The following is a 24,137-nucleotide window of genomic DNA, read 5'->3' on the forward strand; positions in this document are numbered from 1 at the left end:
AGACGTGCACAGATTAAAGCAAACTAGACAAGAATTCATGTTTTCACATTTAGAAATGGTACTGGTGACATAAAAGTTGGCAAAAGACAAGACAACGGTTCATCAGATCATAATTGGTTTCCAGACATCGATAGTCAACTAGGGAATGGGTCGATTACAATATAGACTCAAGATGCAACTTTTTTTGCTTCTAAGCTTGAATAGAAGCATATGCTAGTCGGAGGAGGCAATAGAGTGCTTCCAAATCTTCCATAGTCTTATTCCTGAAACACGAAACAATAAATTCAGAGTAATGAAAACATTATAAACTCGTACTGAACTTCCAAATTGGAAGGCTTACCATTTTTTCCGATATATAGGGTTTGATTCTCTGAGAAAAATTGATCACAGACGGGCATGTCATCGAAGCTCCAAAGTCCATGGTGCCAACGACATCCCGAGGCACATCAAAATTCAATAGGCTACTAATCATCTCATCCACGCTATCATCCATAAGATATCTCATCCAAGGTTCCAAATTGACACCATTATTCTCCATAACAGGAGGCACCATTGAGTTGTTGGTGTTACTCTTGATAGGTGTGGATCCTTCTCCTTCAGCAATGGTTGAAATGGGAGCAATGGATGATATATCGGGAGTCTTGGTGTAATACTCTCGGCCCAACTTAGAACATCCAAAGGTGTTACTTCTCCGGTCATAGTACAAATTCATAGCAGGAACTTCAACAGGGGGAACAAAGCTCATTGCAGGAACAAATGGCATGTTGTCAAGCTGAACAAGTGGCTGGTTTGATGTGAAGTTAGCAGATGGGTAGACGAAATCATTTTGGTTGGCAAGGTTGTTGAGTGCTGGTATGAAACTTTGTTCTTGTGTTGTGCTTGGCTTGGGTACTTTATTAGGAATAACATCGAGAACACGGTGGTTCTGAGGATTTGTTGGTTCATCTGGAAAGTTAAGCTTGGCCTTCTTGCCACGGGTTCTACGTGCTGCAACATCATAAGCTCTTGCAGCTTCTTCAGCACTGTTGAAAGTACCAAGCCAAACATAGGCACCCTTAATAGGATCTCTGATTTCAGCAGCCCACTTACCCCGGGGGCGTTGCCGGATGCCCCTGAATTGGTTTTTTCTCTTCCTTTTACCTGGCCTTTGTGTGGGGCCATCAAAACCAGCACTAGTCCTGGTGCTCAAGTCATCTGCAATGCAACATCAATGTCAATGCTAATATAGATGAATATAGAAAAGCTTGTCTCACAAAAAGTAATTAATTTCATCATGTACATGAATTCATATGTATAATATCACAATTCTTATGAACACTGAACCATCATGGGTGCAATCCTCTTCACGTTTCGGTGAAAGCATTAGTCACCCACAAAATAAATTAAATTACAACTTATGGACATGATATAGACCTTTGCCATCATTTTGTAATTATTGATCTTTAAATCCCATTATCAACCCTGTGAAAAAAATCCCATTATCGATGATGCAGAATCAAGGATTGTTTTCTAGTAGGACTCAACATTTACCAAAATAAGCCTTCAGACTGACAACTGAACCAAGTATAGAAAATTCCCATTCAAACCTACAACCATCTAAAACAAGGAAACAACCCAAAAGGTCAAGACCTCAATAGAAAACAAAGAAATTCGGCCCTCTGTAGATTTTCAAACCCATTTGACTATAAACAGAAATGTGTTAATCTCCATCAAAGGTCACAAAAAATATAAATCACAATATCAACAACCTAGCAACCAAAATTGATTCTCTGCGGGAAGAGTGGTGAAACCAACCTACCAGCCTAATCAGTTCGAGGAAACATGGCTGAGAAATGAAAAAGGCCTAGCCCTAAACCCAATTCACTTCATAACATCCAATCCATTCCAACCCAAAATCTCTAAACAAACAGGTGACAGGGCATCTCCAATCACATCCCTCAAAACGACCGCAAATGCGTCAAACCAATTTTTATCATCCAACCCTGGAGCCGCATATGTCCGCGGATGCATCCGGCCCCCTGAATTACCACAAATCATGCAAAAGCACGGGAAGATTTCTATAAGTTCGGGTGTTTGCCTTGCCAATCAAAAGCCACCACATACCTCATGCCACAACCTCTCTCCTCTCTGTTTGCTTTGGAGGAAGGCCGCTGCTTTTTGATGGAAGTGAGTGGTCAAAATAACTTGGAAATCAGTTTGATTTCTGTTAGGTTCTCATTGGTGGAAGGTTTGCATCTCTAACAAGCTATTTTGGCAGAAGATCTGAACCTCACAATGGTTATTTGGAGGAAGTGAATTGGGTTGCAGCTCTCACAAGCTAGAAATCATTGTATATAGTGGAGCACCATTGCTATTTGATGGAAGGCCATTGCTATTTTCTTAAGTTAATAGAGGCGGACATTTGAGGAATAGGGTTGGATGACCAGCTCCCAAATCCGGGTCTGTGGATGCGCCCATACGCGTTCGCGGATGTTTAGTGTGTCTGGTTTGCGGCTCAACATTGAAGATGCCCTAACACCAACAAATCAAGCCTTCCAACACCAACCCCACACAATTTCTTTTCCTACCCAAGGAATCTAAACCAATCACACAATATCCTAGCTTCTAAAGTGGTCAATCGCAAAAGGTTATAAAATGAGCAGATTAAAACCTTTTGAGATGGATCTCTTGGCAGCTAACGGATTGATCTCGACAACCTCGTCATTTTCATCCTCCGTAGATATCGCGCCATGCCCGCGTTCCAAGTTGAAGTACCCGGAGTTGGCGTCGAAGTCCTCAAAATCGGCGTTGAAGGCCTCGTCGTCGTGTCGAAGCCGAGCTCGACCCCAAGCTAGTCGAGCATCACGAAGCATCGACTCCGACCACCGCCCTGCCGGGCTTCTTCTTCTCAGGCCACAACACCGCCTCAACCACCCTCCTCGTAACCGTGGGTGGCTTGTGGGCTGCGAGGATCGTACTATGCACCTATGACATTTAACCAATATCTTCTCATAGTCATCGCCCCTCCCCTGTGCACGTTTAACTTACATCTTCTCCTAAATGATTGGATGTAATTTTAAGATTCTTGTAAATGACTCATGGCTAGTTACTCATTTATTAGCTCAAGATTTTACTACACACCTATAGTATGGTTGTACTACTACTATCATACACTCTTTGTCCGGGTTTATTGGACGGGTTCATCCAACCGAACGTTTAACCAAAAATCTTCTCATAAATGATTGTGCATAATGCTAAATAATATTCTCATAAATGATGGTGTGTAATGTGAATATCTTTGAAAATCACTAATAGCTATTTACGCCATTTATTAGCTCAGGATTATACTACACACTTGAATTATGAGTGTACTACAATGGTCGTACTCTTCTCGTCCAAGTTTATTGGACGGGTTCATCCAATCAAACTTTTAACCAATTAATATCTTCTCATAAATGATTGTATATGATTTTAAGATCCATGCAAATAACACATAGCTAGTTATTTCATTTATTAGCTCAAGATTGTAGTACATCCAACCAAAAGTTTAACCAATATCTTCTCATAAATGATTATGTGTAACATTAGGATTTTTGTAAATCACCTATAGCTACCCACTCCATTTTTCTCAAAGAAACGGAAGCTTACTCCATTTAGTTACTTGCATTACTTCATGTGCAATCAGTAGCATTATCCTATGGTGGTTATATAAAGTGTAAGTTAGCATTGCAAATTTCTCATCGCATCCTTGATCTAACCATGTATATGGAGATCTAACATTTTTCTAAACTAACATGACATCGTTGCTCTATGACCCTATGTCCTTCTTAATATTCAACCAAGATCCCCTTATAAATGTATTTGTAACTATACGATCCTAGTAAATCACACATATATACTTACCCCATTGAGCTACTACCATGTATGTGCAATCATTAGCATTATTATACATTTAGTTTGTGAATTTTAAATGAGCATTGCAACTTTTTTATATTGCACTCATGATCTAACCATGTATTTAGATATTATTAACTATTTTTTTAAAGTAACATGGCAGGGTTGCTTCACGACTTTGTGTCTTAGTTGCACCGAGAAGAAATAATTTGAGAGTGGTTTCGTTTCTTGTGAGAAGTGTGACTATCTGATGCATGAACGAAGCAACAACTCTGGGTCAAAATACAGAATTTGCTTAGAAAATCTACTCATGAGTTTTTTATACTCAAATATCATAAAATTGTGCAAACCATATATACAAAATTTTAGGAATATCAAAGAGCTAACAATACACATGGTTTTTCTCAAAGAAGTAGGTCGGTGGAGCCACGAGGGTGGAGGCCGCGCCAAGGGGGGTTGGCGCGCCCCCTGCCTCATGGCCTCCTTGTTGGTTGCTTGACGTCCACTCCGAGTCCTCTGGATCATGTTTGTTCCAAAAATAACTCTCCCGAAGGTTTCATTCCGTTTGGTATTCCTTTTCTGTGAAACACCGAAATAGGCAAAAAAAAATTAACAATTTGCAGTGGGCCTTGAGTTAGTAGGTTAGTCCCAAAAATAATATAAAAGTGTATAAATAAGCCCATTAACATCCAAAACAAATAATATAATAGCATGGAATAATATAATAGCTTGTTAGTCCCAAAAATAATATAAAATTATAGATACGTTGGAGACGTATCAACGAGCGATGGTCTTTTCCTACCAATCTATCCCCCTAGGAGCATGCGCGTAGTGCTTGGTATTTGATGACTTGTAGATTTTTGCAATAAGTATGTGAGTTCTTTATGACTAATGTTGATTCCGTGGATTATACGCACTCTCACCCTTCCACCATTGCTAGCCTCTCTAGTACCGCGCAACTTTTGCCGGTACCATAAATCCACCATTTACCTTCCTCAAAACAGCCACCATACCTACCTATTATGGCATTTCCATAGCCATTCCGAGATATATTTCCATGCAACTTTCCACCGTTCCATTTATTATGACACATCCATCATTGTCATATTGCCTTGCATGATCATGTAGTTGACATCATATTTGTGGCAAAGCCACCGTTCATAATTTTTTATACATGTCACTCTTGATTCATTGCACATCCCGGTACACCGCTAGAGGCATGCATATAGAGTCATATTTTTGTTCTAAGTATCGAGTTGTAATCTTTGAGTTGTAAATAAATAGAAGTGTGATGATCATCATTATTAGAGCATTGTCCCATGTGAAGAAATAAATAAATAAATAGAAAGAAAGGCCAAATAAAAAAAGAAAGGCTCGAAAAAAGAGAAAAAAAGGAAAAAAGAGAAGGGACAATGTTACTATCCTTTTTCCACACTTGTGCTTCAAAGTAGCACCATGATCTTCATGATAGAGAGTCTCTTATTTTGTCACTTCCATATACTAGTGGGAAATTTTCATTATAGAACTTGGCTTGTATATTCCAATGATGGGCTTCCTCAAATGCCCTAGGTCTTTGTGAGCAAGCAAGTTCGATGCACACCCACTTAGTTTCTTTTGTTGAGCTTTGATACATTTATAGCTCTAGTGCATCTGTTGCATGGAAATCCCTACTCACTCACATTGACATCTATTGATGGGCATATCCATAGCCTATTGATACGCCTAGTTGATGTGAGACCATCTTCCTCCTTTTTGTCCTCTCCACAACCACCACTCTATTCCACCTATAGTGTTATGCCCATGGCTCGCACTCATGTATTGCATGAAAGTTGAAAAGGTTTGAGATTACTAAAGTATGAGACAATTGCTTGGCTTGTCATTGCGGTTGTGCAGGATTTGAGTATTTTGTGTGACGAAGATGGAGCATGACCAAACTATATGATTTTGTAGGGATGAGCTTTCTTTGGCCATGTTATTTTGAGAGGACATAGTTACTTTGTTAGTAGGCTTGAAGTATTATTATTGTTATGTCAATAAACTTTTGTCTTAAATCTTTCAGATCTAAACATTCATGCCACAATAAAGAAAATTACATTGACAAATATGTTAGGTAGTGTCGGTGTCAAAATCGGCGGATCTCGGGTAGGGGGTCCCGAACTATGCGTCTAGGCGGATGGTAACAGGAGACAAGGGACACAATGTTTTTACCCAGGTTCGGGCCCTCTCGATGGAGGTAAAACCCTAGTCCTGCTTGATTAATATTGATGATATGGGTAGTACAAGAGTAGATCTACCACGAGATCAAAGAGGCTAAACCCTAGAAGCTAGCCTATGGTATGATTGTCCTTCCTCCTATGGACTAAAACCCTCCGGTTTATATAGACACCGGAGAGGGCTAGGGTTACACAGAGTCGGTTACAATGGGAGGAGATCTACATCTCCATATTGCCAAGATTGCCTTCCACGCCAAGGAAACTCCCATCCGGACACGGGACGAAGTCTTCAATCTTGTATCTTCATAGTCCAAGAGTCCGGCCAAAGGTTATAGTCCGGCTATCCAGACACCCCCTAATCCAGGACTCCCTCAGTAGCCCCTGAACTAGGCTTCAATGACGACGAGTCCGGCGCGCAGATTGTCTTCGGCATTGCAAGGCGGGTTCCTCCTCCGAATACTTCATAGAAGATTTTGAACACAAGGATAGTGTCCGACTCTGCAAAATAAGTTCGACATACTGCCATAGAGAGAATAATATTTACACAAGTCTAATCTGCTGACGTATTCCGTAGCGTGTCATCACGCCACAGCCAAGCCTTTATTTGAACCATTTTTACTGTCCCACCTCAGCGCGTTTTGCGAGGCGGTTTCCTTGTCATGTCTTGTCAAAGCAGAGATCATGTCCCCTTTATTTACGGGATTCTCATCAATACGGACGTGGGTAACCCAATCGTGCCCATTGGTGTGTCTCCTCGATCAAAGGCGAGTCCCAAACAGTCATGGGGAGGGCTCTTGGTATTCAACCTTTTATAAAGAGACCAAGGCCTTACCCCTTTGTTTTGATCTCAATCGAATTCGCCCTTCGCCTCGAGTTCCAACACCCAAGGCCCCAGATTTCAGGCGCTTCAGACCTTCGATGATGTCCGGCTCCGACCTTCGAGGCCGATGGACGCCTTCCTATGTCACGGAGGAAGACGTGCCAAAGCTGAGAGAGGCCAGGTTTTTGACCGGCGAAATCTCGCATAGGCTGCCTGCTCATGGGCAGGTTATTCCTACTCCCAAGCCTGGTGAGAGCGTGGTGTTCATGTCTCACTTCCTCCGAGGTCTAGGCTTCGCGACGGATCCCTTCGTGAGGGGGCTCATGTTTTATTATGGCTGGAATTTCATGACTTAGCCCCGGAGTCCATCCTCCACATCTCCTCCACATCTCATCATTCATTGTCTAGTGTGAAGCCTTCCTCCGTATTACTCCTCACTTCGGACTGTGGCTTAAGACCTTTAAAGTAGAGCCAAAGATGATTGAGGGACAACACGCGGAGTGCGGAGGCGCTGTTATAAGCAAGAATGTTGACGCTCCATGGCCCGAGGGATCTTTTCAAGAGGAGTTCAGCTTATGGCAACAAGAGTTGTTTTATATCACAGCTCCCAGGAGCACCAAGTGGGTGGCGCTGCCTGCTTTCCGCTCGGGTCCCCTGCCACGACTGGCTTCATGGGTCAATAAGGGGCTAGACTGGGGGTCGGCAAAGGACGTGCCCCTATTGCAGGGCCGCATTCGAGATCTCCTAGAAACAGACATCAGTCTGGTCATGGTGACACAGGTTATGTTAATCCGCCGAGTTCTGCCCTGCAAATGTCGCCCCCTCCGCCTGTGGGAGTTCAACCCGGAGGGACCATGAGTTCTCCAACATTTTCTTGGCATGACGCCTGTGGAAATGTACAAATTGTTCTTCGGACCACAAGTAGTGTGTCTGGATTCTACAGAGGACGCAGGACTGAGCTGCAATCGTCCGGATACTCAAGTAAGTAGCCCTGTGCCCGGACACACCATCCGTTCATTTATCACAACATCACCCTTAAAAGAGTTGTCTGTGAAACAGGAGTGGGTAGCGAAGGCAAAGTTAATCAGGTGTCTGGCCCCCCTTCCTGAGACCTCGCCGGATCACGTGTTAACCAGGATGCTGGAGATCGTGCCTTCGGAACAAAGCGAAGGGGGGACAAAGAAGTTGCTGCCTCCCCGAAGGAGGCTGTCTAGAAAGGAGGAATCGAAAATTCCTCTACTCAGGGGAGGAAGAGGACTACCTTTGAAGACCCGGAGTCCATGGTCTCAAAGCGGGGGAGGAAGTCTTCACCAGAGGGTCCTGTGCCGGGGGATGCCTCGGTCGTACTATGCCCTCAAGGGGATCAGCCCTCCACCGAGCCGTAAGTAGAGAGGGGAGGTTTAAAATGAGAGAAATCCTTGTTTTATTTCTGAGGAAAATAACCGAAATTTTACCTTGTAGTTCGGATCTCAGCCCTTCTCAGCAGAGCTCATCTTCGGGGGATCTTCTTCCGGAGATGATGGAGAGTGGAACGCCTCCCCCTGTCGTACCGCCTTACGAAGCGGGCGATCCTGAGGTATCGTCACGGAGGGTTTCTCCGAATCCGGCAGGGTCGGAAGGCAGTCATATGGCCCCCCAAGGCCATCCGTGTCCGGTCTTTGAAAAAGGCCATCGAACGAGTCCGGCACCGCCTGGTGCTTGGTCGGATGAACTAAAGGATCTGTTAGGGCGAGCGTCTATCTTAGAGGAACACTGTACGTTGATGGGTACGGTAATTGAAAGGATTTCGTCCGCTGAAAGCGGGTTGCACGAGGCCGTCAGGAGTTTACTGACAGGTTTTGAGGTATGCGAGGTGATGTACCTTTTGACAGTTCCGCATATAAGATGCACCCTGTGTAGATAGTAGCCCCTGAGACTCTATGTGTTGTCGAAGATGACAACACACAGAGGATCATAGTCCCAGGTGTAATTTTGCCGCCTTCCTATGTAGGTGGCGAAGTGTCCGGTGGCCAGCCGGACTGATGAATTTGCCGAGCTAACGCGGCAACTTGACGTGGCAGATGCCGACATCGCGCTTGTCAACAAGCGGCTTGACGAGGCACAAGGTATGTAATTTCTCCGGAGACACCTGGTAAGAGGAGCTTGATGCCAGTATCTTACAGCGTGTGCGCTTGATGCAGATGGGGCCGCTGCCATGGAGAGCCTTCGGGCAGAACTTGCCCGAGCCAAGGAGCAAGCCAGGAGAAGTGGTGCGGCTGCCGTAAAGGCAATTGAAGAGCTGAAAGCCGAACAAGCTGCTCACTGCCGAAGCAAGAAGGAAATGGCTGTGAAGTTAAAGAACGCTGCTGACCGCTGCAAGCTTCTTGAAAAAGAAGATCGGGCGGAGCGGACAAACCTGGAGAAGGCCACTACAGCGGCCAAGGATGCTTGTTCTGCGATGAGAGCGATGAAGGAGGAGCTGCGTCAGGCCGGAGATATCGCGGCTGGAAAGCCCTTTATGCTGCGGATGAAGTTCAGAGATCCTAAATACGCTTCGTTGGACCAGATGTGGAGTTCGGCGGACGCATATCTAGATTTAGCTGCGAGTGCCGCTGATGCGGCCGAACATTTCCGAGATCATAAAGATAGCAAAGTGGAGAAGCTCTTCTGGTCACAATTCAACAATCCGGAGCGTCCGCTTCCGTAGATCGATTGTTTGGCCGAATGGGCTGAACGGAATAGGTTTTCCGGACTCGCCATGAAGGATGTCGTTAATCATCTGTGGTCGGAAAGGCCAAAGCCGAACAGTTATTTTAGCTTGGTGCAGCAGTTCCTTGGTGCCGTGCTGCATATCAATGCGATGAAGAGGTCAGCATGCATAGAGGGTGCACGGATGGCCCTTGCCCATGTCAAGACATACTGGGCGGAGATGGAGGCCGCCGCTGTTGCATCCCAAGATTCGGACGGAGGCCGAATACCTGCTGAGCACTATTTGCAGGAAGTTCTGCAAGGCGCTTGTTTAATAGAGATGCAGTGCTCGAAGGATATTATGTTTGAGTAATGTGTATTATTGTAAAACAATATTTTGATGAATTGTAGAAGCTTTTTATACTTGTGCCTGCAAGTATTATAATGCCTCCTGTGTGGCCGTTGAGGTATATGTATATAATCTGAAAGATGGCAGTCGTCGGCTTGAGCCCCCACGCATATAATGCGGGGGTGTTCGGAGAAGGCGCATTCTGACACTTGATCCAACGTCTTGGTCCATGAAGGAGGTGATAGCGCAGCGAACTAGGCAATCGGACTATAATGCTTTATCACTTTCACTTAGCCATAGGAGTTTGACAGGGGGGCTACTATATAGCCCCTGGTGGCGCCGTGCTCGCCCGAACTCGGGGCGCGTGTGTGCCTGGTCGGTAAACGGACCTTCATTAATGCGGAGGAATCCCGAAGACTCCGATAGGTCATCGAGTGGTTGACTAGTCTCACGCTATATCATGATAGTCAGTTTTTGGCTTTCTCTACTGAGGTGCTCGCCTGGCTGAACCGGGGCACAATCGTAGTAGTTCTCCTGGTGCCGCCTTAGCCGATAGAGCGGAACGTAAGGCAGCAAAACACAGGAGCCGGGCAAACCCAACATTTGACCAAAGACATGATTTGGAGCTGATGTATATAAGGCCAAACTCGCGACGCCGAACACTCCCTAAGGTATTCGGTCTTTATAAAAACGGGCTGAGCAATGCCCATGATAATAAGCCCCTGGTGTCTAGGTACGTGCGAAATTCTGACGTGGCCACATGCCAAGACGCCAGCCTCCTCCTCGGTGATACTGTGAATCCCGGGGATGTGCATCAACAAGAGACAGTGAAAAAGGTTTACGCAGGGTCTTAATCTAAAGAGAATCCTTGGGACGGGTCCATGCTGCACGTCTGCGCCTGTGTCTCCATTACGCCGTGTCCTGGACGGGTGTAGCACGGTGTTCATCTGTAAAAGAGAGGAACTTAGTTGAAAGAAGAATAGCCGTGCGAAATATATGTTGTACTAAGTAAACAAAGTATAATTCAAGATGGTGAAAATTGAGCCTTATTGTCGCTTATTTTACATATGCGGAGCCCCTTGTATAGGGGTGTACGGCTACAAAAACCTTTATCAATTATAAGTTTGCTCCGGACTCGCCTAGTCGTGTCCGTGGTCTTAATGACCTGTTAGATGCTTTTGTTGGTGAAGCTGTTTTAATGTGTGGCTGTCAAGGCAGCCGTATAGTCTTTTGCGTGCGAGGAACATTCAATATTTCCCTTTAGTGAGATGATGCCTCGTGGGCCGGTATTGCGTTAAAGCGGGCGAAAGCTTCGCGTCCCAGTAGTGCTTGATAGCTACTTGAAAATGGGGCGATGTGGAAGGTTAGCTTTTCATGGTGGAACTTATCGGGGGAACCGAACATTACTTCTAGCAGGAGAGAACCCGTGCAATGGGCATCCGGGCCTAGCGTTACTCCTTTAAAGGAAGTGTTGCTATGGAGAATTTTTGTTGGGTCCATCCCCATTTTGCGGACTGTGTCCTCATATAGTAGGTTTAGACCACTGCCACCGTCCATCAGGACTTGTGTAAAGTGGAATCCGTCGATTATCGGATCTAATACCAACGCGGTGCAACCTGCATTCCGGATACTTCCGGAGTAATCCTGATGGTCGAAGGTGATCGGTTTTAACAACCAGTGGCGAGCCTCCTTTGTGATAGGCCGCATGGCGCGTATCTCTATAGGCGCCACTTTGTTTTTCCCTTTTGTCACGTGAAGTAAGTTTACTGTTTTGACTTCTTGTGGGAAATTCTTTTGTTTCCCGGTGCTCTGCTTGTGGGGTTCGTCATCGTCCACACTTGGTGTATCGAGCCCCTTGTGTTCGGCATTGAGTTTGCCGGATTGCTTGAAGACCCAACATTCTCTGTGGGTATGGTTTGCAGGCTTCCCGGGAGTGCTGTGGATTTAACATATTTTGTCCAAGATTTTGTTTAGGCTAGATAGCTTGTCCCAGTTATCCTTGAGGGGCAGCTTTTTCTGACCCTGCCGAGACCTTTTGAATCCGGTGTTGACTGCCGTGCTCTTCGGGTTTTTTCCCTTATTTCGGCGCTGGTCCTTGCTGCGACACGGTTTCCCGTTTCCGTCCCTGACTTCGGATGTACTTGGGTCGCTGGTGCTACATCTTGCCAACCATCTGTCCTCTCCCGCGCAAAAGCGGGTTATGAGGCTTGTTAATGCGGCCATTGTTCTTGGCTTTTCTTGGTCGAGGTGTCTGGCGAGCCATTCGTCTTGAACGCTGTGTTTGAAAGCTGCTAAGGCCTCGGCGTCCGGACAGTCGACTATCTGGTTCTTTTTAGTAAGAAATATGTTCCAGAGTTTCCGGGCTGTTGAGTTATATGACTTAAATCGTCTGCATCCAGAGGCCAGACATAGGTCCCTTGAAAATTTGCCCGAAAAGCATCCTCGAGCTCTTCCCAACTTCCAATGGTGTTTTCGGGAAGGCCTTTAAGCCAATGCTGGGCTGGCCCTTTGAGCTTGAGGGGTAAGTATTTTATGGCGTGGAGGTCGTTTCCTCTGGCCATATGGATATGGAGGATATAGTCCTCAATCCAGACTCCAGGGTCTGTCGTTCCGTCATACGCCTCTATGTTTATGGGCTTGAATCCTGCTGGAAATTCATGGTCCAGCACCTCATCGGTGAAACATAGGGGGTGTGCGGCACCCCTGTATTTGGGTGTGCCGTAGTGTTCGGATGTTTGTTGTGTTGCATTGCTTACTAAAGCTTGCTTTCTTGGCCCGTAGATAGATCTGGCTTGGCCATCTTTTTTATGCGAATCCTTGAGTGGGTCGCGTGTTGGCTTGTGTGCGGCCTCTTGCCGCTCTATATTGGCCATGGGGTCATTTATCCGACCAGGTGGCTTCCTTATTTGTTGATTGCGGAGGTTCTAAGGCCTCCTCATCAAATTCAGGCAGGAGCTTTTGTTTCGGGTAGCTTTTTGTGTGGCGACTGTCGCCGTATTTGTCTGCGGTGTTGAGTACTTTGCTCCACCTGATTCTGAGTGCATCTTCCGCAGTTTTGAGCTTCCGCTTCTGCTTTTTCAGGCTACGCGCAGTGGCGACGAGCCTTTTGTGGAGGTTCTTCTGCTCCTGGAACTTGTCCGGCGTGAGGTCGTCCAGACTGTTATCTTCGCCGGGGACGGGTTGTGCGGTTTGTTTATCCAAGTTGCCTTGTTCGGACGGTTGCTCGATGCCATGTTCATCGTTCGCCGGCTCACCCTGCTCTGTGGCTGGGTCTGTATGACCGCTGTCTCTATCGAGGCGGGGCTTGGAGCGGCGCTTACGCCGCCGCTTTGACTGCTTTTCAGAGGAACGACCCTTCGTTGCGTCCTCCCGTTCGTCCTCGTCGTTTCCTTTGGGTGTGTCCAACATGTATACATCGTAGGATGGGGTGGCTGTCCAGTGCCCTGTGGGCGCTGGTTCCTGTTTGCCTCCTACATCGTCGTCCATGCCGTCGATGTCTTCGGAGTTGAAGTCAAGCATGTCGGTTAAATCGTCGACAGTGGCTACGAAGTGGGTGGTGGGTGGGCGTCAAATTTCTTCGTTGTCCGCATCCCAATCCTGTTGGCCATAATCCGGCCAGGGCTCTCCTGACAAAGAGAGAGACCTTAGTGAATTTAGAATGTCGCCTAAGGGCGAGTGCTGAAAGATATCTGTGGCGGTGAATTCCATAATCGGCACCCAATCGGATTTGATTGGCAAGGGCGTGGAGGGTTCAGAGTCCGGAGCAGGGTCCGGCACCTTGGAGTCACGGGCTTCGCAGAGGATAAAGCTGGTGTTTGGCTCGATCGCCATTGAGACTGCAGCCCCCGAGGCGGTGTCTAGCCACCCGCCCTCGATCGGTGCAGTTGGCTCCGAGCTAAGGGTCGGAGCTGTTGCGGGCGCGGCCTCCAAGGCACTGTTCGGCGGTAGAGCTAAGTCATGCCCATCGTGACAGTGCAGCGCGCTTGGTTGTGGCTCGGATCCGTCGAAGATCAAGTCTCCGCGGATGTCAGCCGTGTAGTTCAAACTTCCAAATCTGACCTGACGGCCAGGGGCGTAGCTTTCAATCTGCTCCAGATGGCCGAGCGAATTAGCCCGCAGTGCAAAGCCGCCGAACACGAAGATCTGTCCGAGGAGAAAGGTCTCACCCTGGACCACATCGTTGTTGATGATCGGAGGAGCCATCGGGCCTAAAGGTGACGACACAGAGGAACTCTCAATGAAAGCACCAATGTAGGTGTCAAAACCGGCGGATCTTGGGTAGGGGGTCCTGAACTGTGCGTCTAGGCGGATGGTAACAGGAGACAAGGGACACAATGTTTTTACCCAGGTTCGGGCCCTCTCGATGGAGGTAAAACCCTACTCCTGCTTGATTAATATTGATGATATGGGTAGTACAAGAGTAGATCTACCACGAGATCAAAGAGGCTAAACCCTAGAAGCTAGCATATGGTATGATTGTCCTTCCTCCTATGGACTAAAACCCTCCGGTTTATATAGACATCGGAGAGGGCTAGGGTTACACAGAGTTGGTTACAATGGGAGGAGATCTACATCTCCGTATTGCCAAGCTTGCCTTCCACGCCAAGGAAAGTCCCATCCGGACACGGGACGAAGTCTTCAATCTTGTATCTTCATAGCCCAAGAGTCCGGCCAAAGGTTATAGTCCGGATAGCCGGACACACCCTAATCCAAGACTCCCTCAGGTAGCATTCCACATCAAAAATTCTATTTTTATCATTTACCTACTCGAGGACGAGCAGGAATTAAGCTTGGGGATGCTTGATACGCCTCCAACATATCTATAATTTTTTATTGTTCCATAATATTATATTATCTATTTTTGATGTTTAATGGGCTTTAATATGCTCTTTTATATTATTTTTGGGACTAACCTATTAACCGGAGGCCCAGTGCCAGTTTTAGTTTTTTTACCTATTTCAGTGTTTCGTAGAAAAGGAATACCAAACGGAATCCAAACGGAATGAAACCTTCGCGATTATCTTTCTTGGACCAAAAGCAAACCACGAGACTTGGAGTGGAAGTCTGGAACTCCGTGAGGTGGCCACGAGATAGGAGGGTGCGCCTAGGGGGGTAGGTGCGCCCCCACCCTCATGGGCCCCACGGAGCTCCACCGGCGTACTTCTTTCGCCTATATATACTCTTATACCCTAAAAACATCAGGGGGAGGGACGAAACCAATTTTCCACCGCCGCAACCTTTTGTACCCGTGAGATCCCATCTAGGGACCTTTTCCGGTGATCTGCTGAAGGGGGAATCGATCACGGAGGGCTTGTACATCAACACCATAGCCTCTCCAATGAAGCGTGAGTAGTTTACCAGAGACCTTCGGGTCCATATTTATTATCTATATGGCTTCTTCTCTCTCTTTGATCTTCAATACAAAGTTCTCCTTGATGTTCTTGGAGATCTATTCGATGTAATACTCTTTTGCGGTGTGTTTGCCGAGATCCAATGAATTGTGGGTTTATGAACTAGATTATCTATGAATATTATTTGGTTCTTCTATGAACTCTTATATGCATGATTTGATATCTTTGCAAGGCTCTTCGAATTTTGGGTTTAGATTGGCCTACTAGATTGATCTTTCTAGCAATGGGAGAAGTGCTTAGCTTTGGGTTCAATCTTGCGGTGTCCTTTCCCAGCAACAGCAGGGGCAGCAAGGCACGTATTGTATTGTTGTCATCGAGGATAAAAAGATTCGGTTTATATCATATTGCTTGAGTTTATCCCTCTACATCATGTGATCTTGCTTAAAGCGTTACTCTATTGTTATGAACTTAATACTCTAGATGCATGCTGGATAGCGGTCGATGTGTGGAGTAATAGTAGTAGATGCAGAATCGTTTCGATCTACTTGACACGGATGTGATGCCTATATTCATGATCATTGCCTTACATATCTTCATAACTAGGCACTTTTCTATCAATTGCTCGGCAGTAATTTGTTCACCCACCGAAATACATGCTATCATGAGAGAAGCCACTAGCGAAACCTATGCCCCCCGGTCTCTTTCTTATTATATTGCATCTCTTTTATTATAGCATCTCGTTTACTATTTTGCAATCTTTATTTTCCAATCTATACAACAAAATACCAAAAATATTTATCTTATTATCTCTATCAGATCTCACTTTCGCAAGTGACCGTGAAGGGATTGACTACCCCTTTATCGCGTTGGTTGCGAGGTTCTTGATTGTTTGTGCAGGTACTAGGTGACTTGTGCGTTGTCTCCTACTGGATTGATACCTTGGTTCTAAAAAACTGAGGGAAATACTTACGCTACTTTGCTGCATCACCCTTTCCTATTCAAGGGAAAACCAACGCATGCTCAAGAGGTAGCAAGCACCGCGAGTGCCTCCTCGTCGTCCGAGTCCATCACCGAGCAAACAAATAGAGAACACCTAGCGGGCGTGGTGGGCGCACAACCGCCGGTGTACCGCCCTGTGCAGCCGGAGCGCCAGAAAACTCACCTAGATGGTGGTGGAGAGGTTGTCGCGGTGAAACCTTCTCACTTTTCTGGTGGGAATAGCCTATCTAGCGATTATGACGCCCGGATAATTAAGCTACAGTAATCCTCCGCTAATGATGCCACATCATCACATTACTGTTGCTAATCCTCACTTGATCCAAAACATGATTCAAATTCGAATTCAAAATTTAAAGTCAAATATCCAAGTTTGTCAAGCATGAAAACTAAAATGTTCAAAAGGTGGAAAATAATCCTTGGATATTTATCAAGTTGGAACCAACCTCATTTGAGTTCCCAAAATGCCCCTGGATTTTATCTTGTGGTCCAACAATAATTAAATTGGCCTTTCCAATATCTGAAAATGGTTAGCCAACTCCTTTTGACTCCAAACTTTTTATGAAACTTCATTTTGTTCCTATCTATTTTTGTGCAAAGTGCCACATTTAACAAAAATAATTCAATAGCTCTTTTAAATAGGAAACAGAGGCAATTCAAAAAATAAATAAAAGAAAAGGCCACCACCCCCTAGTGGGCCTCGTGGCCCAGCTGGCCATCCAGCTGGTCGGCCAGGCCCGCCCACTCGAACCACCCACGCCGCCGAGGGGATAAGTCTTCCCCTCGGCCTCGTCCTCGTCAGCCCAGATCCCCCCCCCCTCTCGCTCGGCTCTCTCCCTCTCCGTTCTCTCTGCCGGAGTGCCGTCGGCACCGTTGCCGCGGCCTCGACCCCCTCCCTCACCACGCCGACGCGTCCAACGGCTCCACCGGCCTCCTCCACGTCGTCTACAAGCCCCGGATGGAGCTCGGAGTCGGCGCATCAAGCGGATCGACGCCTCCCCGACTCGTCTCCCTTCTCGAACGCCGCTGCCCTCGTCGTCGTCTCCGGCCACCTCGACCATCCCCGAGCCCACTGCCGCCTCCCTACGCTCCACTGTGAGCCCTCGCCATTTCCCCTTTTTTTCCCCTGCCGTCCTCCCTCGCCGTGGTCGCGCCTGGGCCCCGCGCTCATCGCGTCTGCACCCGTGGCTGCGCGCTGCACGCGAGCTCGCGTGCCCACCTTCGCAGTCCCCGCGCACCCTTGTACCTCGCCTCCGTCTTGCGCCCGCACGCTCACAGCGCGCGCCATTCTACGTGCCCTCCCGGCGCTGCCGTCTGTCGCTGCCGCCATATGCCTTCGCCGCTGCTGCCTGCTACGATCTGCACTGTTGTTGCCTGCCTCCGCCCCCTTGCCTCGCTGCGCCTCTGCCTCCTCCCCCGAACGCTCTGCCGCGCGCGCGCCCTGCCGCCACGGTCCTCCTCCGCCCCCGGCTGCCTGCATCCGCTGCCGTCACTACAGCCGCTCGCTAACAGAGCCGCAGCTGCGGCCTGGCCGCCGCGACGAACCGCGCACGCGGCCGCGCCTCCTGCGCCCGCCTGGCTCCGCCCCCTCGCCCCGCTGCCATTCCCGCCATCCGCCATGGCCCCTGGCCACCGGCGCACTACCGTCGGCCTTCGCCTCGCAACCGGGCGGGTTCGGTCTCCGCCCGGGCCACGCCCGTTAGTCGCGCCCGCTCTAGTGGCTGGTTGTGCCGCTGCATGTGGGGCCCAGCCTGGTTATAAAAAAAGAGGTTAAGAAATAAAATTAAATAATTAATAAGATAATTAATTAACTTAATTAATCATGTTTAGTTAACTAATTGGGTTTATTTAACCTACTAATTAAACTAGGTTTAAATGGTAATTAGCAAATCAGTCAATGATAGATGGGCCCCACTGCCCTATTTGACTGGTCAGCGGTCAGAGTTGACCACTGGCGTCATGCTGATGCATTAAGTCCATTTTTTTGAATTAGAGATAATTCCAGAGATGGTTTAAAATCTTTGAAAATTCGTAGATATTAAACCGTAACTCGTTTTATATGAAAGTTGCTCAGAAAAATCCAACTAATCCGAATAAGTGGTCCATTCTTTTATCACATGCCCCTAGCATGCTGAACACGTAGCTTTTCCCCTCCGGTTCATCTGTCTGACAAACGTCCGAAACCGGGAAAACTTTCCCGGATGTTATCCTCCTTCACCAGTATCACCTAGCGCTGCGTTAGAACACCTCTAGCACCGCTTTTGTCTCGTTATGCTTATGCTTGCGTGTATTTACTGTTTCTTCCCCCTCTTCTCTCCGGTAGACCTCGAGACCGCTGCTGATGCCCCTGTGATCGACTACGTCGACGACGACCCATCCTTGCTAGAGCAACCAGGCAAGCAAACCCCCCTTGAGCATTCTGATATCGTCCATTTCTTTCCCTCTCTTGCTTGCATTAGAACTGCTACTGCTTTCTGTATGATCCTACTCTGATGCATAGCCTGTTGTTGTTACCTGCTTTCATACCTTACCTGCTTATCCTAAACTGCTTAGTATAGGTTGGTTTGTGATCCATCAGTGACCCCCCACCTTGTCCCAGTTGCCTCGCTTTATGTTCGATGACTCGATCAACGTGATTGATGTCCAGGCCCCGACACCGCACATCACCCCCCTAGTTGTACGACACTACAGAGTTACTATCGAGTGTCGAGGGTGAACCTCATACATCACTCCTGATGAGATCTCTGTAGTGTAGCTATTCGGTCGTGATCATCGAGGGTGATTTCCTCCTTAACCACTTCCGTTACGGCTCTGTCGAGCAACCCCTCAAGTGTGAACCTCGAGGGTGGATCTGCTTATGTTCCCCTTGATGATAACATCGAGTGGAATTCACCGGGGGTGATTCCTCGGGTTTTCCCTTTGGTGTTAGACACACAGTTACTATGGTTACTATGACTTTACACTGAACCATGTTACTAAAGACGGGTCGACCCTGAGGGGTACCCGCGCGAGCTTAATAGCGAGTGATGTGGAGTCGGGTTGACCTGGAAGGTGCCCGCAAGATACTTACGAGGCATGGCCGGCCATTCTTAGCCCTTGCCGCAAGTCCTTGAGACGGGGCAACGGGGTCACATCTTTCGTGAGTCTCTGCTTGTTATCGCGCGTTCCTAATCCACTACGATTTGGATATTCGATCCGAGGGGCCTCTGGCCTGATAGCACTAACCATCACGTGGGCATAGTATGGGCGTTCTGCGTCGTATACATCAGCCGAAGCTTAATAGACGTTAGCGACTAAGCGGCGCGCGCCGGGTTGGGCTGGTAAGCTCCTGCCTTTTTAGGGAGGTAGCTAGGTCTTCTCACCGGCCGCGTACGCAACATGCAGGAGTTCCCGGGGAGATGGCCCATGACCCCTAGGGGCATAGGTTTAGTCCGGCGTGCTGGCCTCTCTATTAAGCCTAGGTCGGGTTGCAGCATATTGTTTGGCCGAGGCCGGGCATGACCCAGGAAAGTGTGTCCGGCCGGAGTTAATCGAGCATGGTGGGTAAGTTGGTGCACCCCTGCAGGGAAGAAAACATCTATCGATAGCCTATCCTACGGTAACGGACACTTGGAGTTGTATCCCGATCGATACAACTAGAACTGGATACTTGAGATGAGACATGGAGATGAGACTTGGATATGAGATGAGAAATGGACAGTATGGCTCTGAGATTGCTTTCTCATAGGGAGTCGAGAAAGGATATCTGGCCGAGGTTGATAACATTACTGCTACTTTACTTTATGCTACTCTACTCCCTATGTCGGGTGGTAGGTGCGACATATGCCAACGGGTGGCTTATCATTGTGGGAGCCAATAAGACATCGCCGGTGCCTGGAAACGGGATGAGGCGAAGACATGCACGCCGGCGAATCTTACCCAGCTTCGGGGCTCTCCGTGGAGATAACACCCCTACTGCTGCTCTGCGGGGTCTCCGCATGATCACTAAACGAACGAGTAGCTACACGATGCTCCTTGAGCTGTTCGGGTGGAAGGAGGAAGAAGGGCACGGCTAGCTTGCTTCCTCTCCTTGTATGGTGTCTAAAACTAGCTAAGAGCTGAACCCTTTGCATGGGTGCACCGGGGGGTTTATATTGGCCTACCCCCCGGGGGTACAATGGTAATCCGACTGGGCGCGGGGCCCAGCTGTCTGTGACTGTGCTCGCCGGCTTCTGCGCCGGCTGCTGGGGCCCGCCGACTGGTGGGTCCCGCCGGCTGCCGGCTCCTGGCCGACAGGCAGGCCCCATTGGTCAGGGCCGGGTCGGCGGCTGGTTACTGTTGCTTCATCTTGATGACACGGGCTTTGTCGGGGTAAGCGTGGCTATAGTGCCGCCACCTGGCGGGCGATCACTGTAGCCTCACCTTGTCTTGTCTCCTTAATGGGGCGTCTCCTCCGAGGCGTGTGGCAAGCCGGCTGGGGAGAGCCGGCTTTCTCTTGGGCCAACTAACAGTGGTGTGGCCGCCTTCGGGTGTCTCTCTGCCCAAAAGGGCCCACCGCCTTGGGGGCCACGCTGGTGGCCCGTCGTGGATGGCGTCAGGGTTGACATGGCAACAGTGCCGCGCCGGACGGGTCATGGCCACCCGTACGGCGCACTGTGCCAGTCATGCTTCGGGATTCGGGGGCGGCTAGCTCCACTGTAGCCACGCCCCGTCTCTCTGCCACTAGGCAGACGCGAGTTTCGAGGGTACGGTCTTGATCTCTTTATGGGAGCCGGCTTCCTGGAGTCGGCCTTCTCATGGCCGGCTTCGTGAAGTCGGTCGTCCCATGGTCTTCTTCATAAGGGCTAAAGTCGGGGCCCCTTCCGAAAGCCGGCCAAGGCGTCGGCCGGCCAGGGGAAGGCGGCCCCGCGTCTTGGATTTCTCGAGAGCCGGACGGGCTCGTAATTTTTTCAGAAGGGCCAGGGGAAGCCGGCTAGGCTACCCATGGCTATTTACTCCGACAGTAGTCCCCGAAGCTGAGCGAGCTTCGAGGCGGTCAAGGGGACGAGAAGCTTGGTCAGCTTCTTACCCCAAGGAGCCGGCGTTTGTTGTCGTAGGCCGATCTTCATAGAGCTCTCTTGGTTGACCCGGGCGCTGACCGCAGGCCTCCCGGTGGCCACGTGGCGACGAAGGCCTGCCTGCGCACGCGCACGACGGGATGCCGCCGCAGGCCCGGGACCGCCACTCCCTGGCTTCGGCCCGAGCGTCGATCTTCTGCGGCCCAGGGGGACTGCTCGCCTTCCCATGGCCGTTTTAGCTTGTCTTTAGTGCGTAATAATCGCGAGGCGTGGGGGAGTGGGAACGATCGATCCCCACGATCCCCCACGCCGCGCCTCCTCGGCTCCGGCGCACGAGCCTACAAGTAGGGGGAGGAGGGGGGGAGGCAGAGGTTCGCACGCTCCCCCGCTCCCCATCCCTCTTCGTCTTCTTGCTCCTTCTTCTTCCTCTCGCACCCCACACAGTCTCCCGTCGCAGCGCCCCCATACCACCATGTCCATGGCGCTATCAAGCTCATGGGACGGCTCCAACGTCCACGACGATCACATAGAGTTCCTCCGCCGGACCCGGCGCCTGCCCGACGCCCGCCTCGTGCAGGTCCGTCTGGCGCCGGAGAAGGAAATCTCGCCAGCGCCGGAGCAAGGCGAACGGGTCGTCTTCCGCACGCATTATCTGCGCGGCTTCGGCCTTCCAGCGAGCGGCTTCATGCGCTCGTTCCTTGAGTTCTATCACCTCCAGCCGCATCACCTCACGCCCAACGCGGTGATGCTGCTGTCGGCTTTCGTCTCCCTCTGCGAGGGCTTCTTGGGAGTGCTGCCCACGCTGGAGCTCTGGGCAGAGCTCTTCCAGAACAAGCTCGGCACCGTCACCGCCGGCATGCCCGCCCCTTGCGGGGCCTTCATCGCCATGAAGAGGTCAGGCGACAGCAACCCTTTCCCGCACATCCCTCTCATTCAATCGGTGAAGCTGTGGCAAAAATCGTACTTCTACGTGAAGAACATCACCCCGCAAGGAGACCATGTCAATCTACCGGCTTACGTAGCCGGCCCGCCGGCTGGGAGGCAGCCGTCTTGGGGCTACCGATCCAGGTCCTTGTCTCCGGCTGGAAACGCCGCCATCGCCCGGCTTCGGGTAATGATCCAGTCGGAAGGTCTGCGCGGAGCCGACTTGGTGGCCGCCTTTGTGGAGCGCCGAATTCTTCCTCTCCAAAGCCGGCCCCACATGTTGTGCCAGATGAGCGGCCGCTTCGACCCATGCCGGCTGAGCACATGGGAAATGCCCCAAGCTGAGGTGGCGCTCATGGTTAACTACGTCGCCAACCTCAAGCTCACCGACGACTGGCAATACGGCAAGGCGCCGTACTCTCGCGCCAATCCTCCGCCCGTGGTAAGTTTTTCTCTCTATCTTCTTTCTGTCATCAGCCGGCTTTAGGATGGCCGGCTTCTGACCAGTCGAATTCTTCTTAGCAGAACCCCCTTCTTGCGCCGTCAGCTGGGGTGGCAGGGATCGAACGCCAGTACGCCCCCGACCGCGAGGTGGATGACATCGACGACCCGGACCTGGGGGCGGCCGCCATGGAAGACGCCGCCACGGGGGACGTCGCCGAGCCCGTGGGCATAGGGCTCTCCGCCAGTTTTGCCGACTGGCCGGATGACGTCGAGGTCAAAGAAGTCCCGCGCCACCAGCCGGCCGCCGACCGCCACAGCGCGGGCTCGTCCGCCGCGCCAGCTGCCGGCGGCGGCGTACAAAAACACCGAGCCGCGTATCCCCTCTTCGGCAGTCGGCCGAAGAAGTCGAAGGCCTCCGCCGCGGCGACGAAGAGAGACGAGGCGGCTGCGAAGGCGGCCCGCTTCCGGAAAGCGGTGAAGCAACCTCAGGCGGTCTCATCGTAAGTCTTAGGTAGCTGGTGTGCTTGTCTTTTCTTTGTTGTCTTCTTTTGTTCTGACCCTTCTCCACTTTCTGAGCAGGGTGCCGCTTTCCCTCGAGCGGGGCCCGGGCGGCTCTGTGGTCGGGCCGGGTGTCGGATCTTCAGGATCCCGCCGCGTGGACGCCCGCGCCGACCTCATGGAAGCCACGGAGCGAAATGCTCGCGAGGTGCGGGAGGAGAGGGAGGCGGCGGAGAGGGAGGCCGCTCGGGCGGCGAAGGAGCGAGCGGACGCGGCAGCCAAGGCCCAGGCGGAGCGGGCGACCGTGGAAACGGAGGCGGAGGGTACGCGCAGCCAGCCTCCACTGCTCGCCATCCCCCTCCGCACTATGGCCCCGGACACCCCGCTGCCCTTGGCGATGGAGATCACCCAAGATCAGCCGCCGATGCAAAGGGAGGAGCTCTTCGAGGTCTTCGCCGGGAGGACGCCGCCGGCAGCGCCAGCCGGAGCAGGCCAAGGCGGCCAGTCGTCGGCGGCGCCAGAAGAGCCGGCCCGGGGCGCACCTAAGGCCGGAGCCGGCCTTGAGATTCAGCCGGCGACGCGCCAACGCGCAGGAGGAGACGCCGCCCCGCCGGAAACGCGCCAAGCCGCGGGCGCCGGCCAGTCGGCGGAAGCCTTGGAGGCGGCCAGCTCCGCCACGTCCGGGTGGACGCCCAACGGAGGGACTGGCGAGCTGAATGTGGCGGCCCAAGGGGTTAGGAGCCGGCTGCAGGCTCAGGCCACCCTCCTGCAGCAATACACTCAGGAGTTCTTGTTGACGCGGGCCGCCATCCGGGTAAGTTCTTCACTCTTTGACCGTTCCGGTCCTCTGATTTCTTCCGTGGGGGCGCGTCAGCGCACCCACTGGGTGTAGTCCCCGAGATCCGGGCCGACTGCAAAGCAGTCGGGTCGGATCTTTCTTGACGACCACTCTAACCCTGTTTTTTG

The 24,137-nt window shown here is 50.3% G+C and overlaps 1 pseudogene; it reads right to left on the reverse strand.

Annotated features, from left to right (window-relative positions):
- Window positions 1–213: 213 nt before the first annotated feature.
- On the reverse strand, window positions 214–2,852 carry LOC125516924 (annotated as a pseudogene).
- Between the last annotated feature and the right edge of the window lie 21,285 nt (window positions 2,853–24,137).

Source organism: Triticum urartu, chromosome 6, assembly GCF_003073215.2.
Source record: "Triticum urartu cultivar G1812 chromosome 6, Tu2.1, whole genome shotgun sequence".
Classification (NCBI taxonomy): Eukaryota; Viridiplantae; Streptophyta; class Magnoliopsida; order Poales; family Poaceae; genus Triticum; species Triticum urartu.